This window comes from Poecilia mexicana, unplaced genomic scaffold (genome assembly GCF_051168715.1).
Source record: "Poecilia mexicana isolate PSO_F unplaced genomic scaffold, ASM5116871v1 scaffold_7, whole genome shotgun sequence".
Classification (NCBI taxonomy): domain Eukaryota; kingdom Metazoa; phylum Chordata; class Actinopteri; order Cyprinodontiformes; family Poeciliidae; genus Poecilia; species Poecilia mexicana.
Genome location: NW_028263376.1, coordinates 11,055,947 through 11,059,372, shown reverse-complemented (window position 1 = coordinate 11,059,372; position 3,426 = coordinate 11,055,947).

Genomic DNA, 3,426 nt, shown 5'->3' with positions numbered 1-3,426 from the left:
GAAAGCACAAGAGAGTTGTCAGCAGGCCAGAAGAGGACTTGTGCACTTCTCTGTGTTACAAGGAAAACTTTAGAGATATTTCCAGTAGATACCTAAATTTAGTGAGTCTTCCATATTTCAGCTTATGAGTGCTTCATGCATTCATAAAAATCTAAATTCTCTGACTGGAACAGCATTTGTAATTAGGAGCAGATTGCAACTAGGGCTGTTGTAAACGAATATTTTAGTAATCGAGTAATCTACCGATTATTCTTACGATTAATCGAGTAATCGGATTTAAAAAAATTATAAAATGAAATACTGGTAAATCTGGCATAATACCGGTGTTACTATCAGATATCAATATCAGTCCAATTTTTCATATTTGAGCATCCCTAACAGTTGCTTTTTTGTAGTTTAGAAAACTAACCTGTAACAATAATAGCTCACTTTCTAAGTTAACCAGAAGAAAAGTTATAGAAAAATCTGAAATTATATTGAATGTAATAACAAAGAGGCAGGCTCACAAATATGCTTATAAAAATGTCTACAATCCAGCTTTTAGTTTATGTATTCATCTTCAGTGAGTTTAATAGATTAATTAAACTCACCTTGCCACCTAACCTGTCACGCTTTGGGTTTGAAAATACGGGAAATGCCGCCTGGAGTGGGAGGAGAGGGCGAATGAACGAACGTAAGATGGGGTGGAGGGGAGGAAATAGACCAGCGGACTGACGAACCGTTAGACAGGGGGACGAACACGGGGGGAAGCAATACGGGATATTTACGACACCTTCACTGGTCACACTCAGAAACTCATCTACCAGCCATGTACGATGCGCTCCGCCACCCGTTTCTTCAGACCGGGATATGAAATGTATTATGCGGTTCGTCGGTAAAGCTACATTTACACGGTAAGCATCAGCTACTCAGCCGCCCGCCCTGTTCAGGCTATCCGCTCACCTCAGCGCTCTTCCCGCCGTTCGCTTTCAACCAGCAGCCCCGGAGGAGAAATGCTGCCGTACTCCAGGCATTCCCCCAGTCATTTTAAGGATGCTTATTGGTTCCCCAAAAACGATAAAAAGTCGGGCATTATCATCAATCAATAAAATCCCCACGGGCCAATCTTGAAGATTGGACTTTATGCCGCTGAGACTTAGCTTTTGTCAACAACTCAGAGGCGGAAGTGAGAGCTCCGCGCAACGCAAATGAAGTCCCGGCCGGAACACGGTGCGCTAACTAATAAAACATAAATTAACGAAGCTTCGAGGCAGGTAAATTTTCCTCGAGGAATTTTAGTAATCGAGGTACTCGAATCATTCGAGGAATCGTTTCAGCCCTAATTGCAACTACCTTCTTCTTAAAAAAAAGATGAAAAAGAAAAGAAAACAAAAACATCCACCATTTGCGATACCAAATTATATTTTATCCTGAATAGATTATTTTGTATTTAGATGATCAGAAGATAAAATAATATATATGGAGCAAGCATGCTACTTTTAATTGTGTGCCAATAGATTCCGCATAAATAGTTATGTTTCTTACAGAATAGTTTTTGTAGAAAAAAAAAAAATGCTCTTTCAATTTTTAAGCCTAGAAACTTTAAGCTAGAAATGCATGTCTCTTTTATCAGCAGTGTTCCAGTGTGGAGTATTTGGGTCATTTGATAAGCTTTTGTCCAAGAATGGGAGCGTAATTGTGATGTGCGCATGGTGCCATGTCTGTCACGGTTACGTAACAACTCACAGACATCTGAGAGAGAGAGTGACCGATATGATCTGAGGGGCTGCTCCGGCCAATCAGATAGCTTGTCTCCACTTCCACTCTGTCAGTGGGTGTGGGCGTGTGAACCTAGCAAACCTATCAGCACAGTCATGGAAGACCTATTTGCTGCAACTTGGAACAAAACAGGGTTACCTTGTTCTGATAAATTCTGATAAGTTGGTGACTTGACATTGTTTACAGTCGCGAGGATTTAGCTTGATCTTCATCTACAGTCACAAAAAAACATCGTGTTCCGATGTGATTAAGTTTCATAACAACTAGATCTATTAATCATTTAACTGCAAGATTAATAATTTATCTCAGATTTATTCTCAGAAACTGTCAACTGCAGTTTCTTGTTGAATGAAAAAAATCTATTCAAGTCTTAGAAGAAGCTGTGCCACCTTAACTGTGTCAATCATTGATTTTAATCCTCACTTTCTCTTTTGTAAAAATAGTTTTCTCATAATTTAAATAGTTTTCCTGCCCTCTTATATAACCCAACCTTTAGAAACAAGCTTGTAATGGAATGTGGAAAGGGAGTAGCAGCACGGGGTAATTTAATCGAATGACACGTCCTGCAAAAAGGCACAAAGACAGATTTTGTTATTCATGGATACTGATCTGTTGACCTTAAATTAAATGACTTTTTTATAGAGTAGACATTGTTGAATTGTTTCTAGTAAAACCTTCAGAAGACAGCAGTCCAGGAAATCCTGAAGAAAATATGTATGATTAACGATTCACTGAATTATTAGTTTTACTAGAAGAAAGAGTTAAACACTATTTGTGGAAATGTTTGTGGTCTTGACGTAATTTCAGTGTGAGACCTATCTTCGGTTATTACTTTAAAACTAAAGATCAACCAGTTCATCAAGGCTGGAAACATGTTGCCTGTGTTACTGTACAGCATTTTGTGATTTTGTCTGTTAAAAGTGCTTTATAAATAAACTTAACTTACTTACTACTTTCGCTTTTTTCTGGCCCATTTCTGGGTGTGTTTTTGGTTTTTTGGGGGGTTTTTTTTAGGTTTGACCTATCAATTTTAATCGACCCAGCTTTATTTTCTAAGTAAAATTAGGTAATACAGAGAAATAATTCAGGTTATTTTGAAAACAGAAATTATTTTTATTAAACTCAAAGTGCATAAAACACACACACATGCTACTGACTTGTGATTTTATAGAGTAGAAATAGAGGCAGTTTTAATTTTGAGATATTTCTGCCCATATTTGAATCAGTCTAAGGTGGACAAACTTGCCTTTTTTCTCTGTTTCTTCTCCTAATATCTCTGTTGATTCTCACCTTTTACTCTCAGAATGTCTAGAAATAATTTTCACATCCTTTCATTGCAGATTTCCGGTAATGAAGCGTTTGCCTTTCTGCACAGCACAAACTTTTTCATTAATACTCTGTGACGTGTCCAGTGGCTTATTCTGTAAAAAGAGATTCTGTAAGCCCTCTTTAGCTTTAGCAGGTTTTTTTTTCTCGTCCAGTCTTCTTTAAATAGAATCTAAACTACTGAATCATTGTAATGAATCTGCCAGTTTATCACACATCATCGTCTTCGCTGAATCTCATCTGCTAATAAGTCTGCAAATGACTCATTGGTACGCTCTTACAATATTTGAATGGGACACTGGGATCCATTCTGTCCACTTTATCGATCGTGGATGCCAAGGC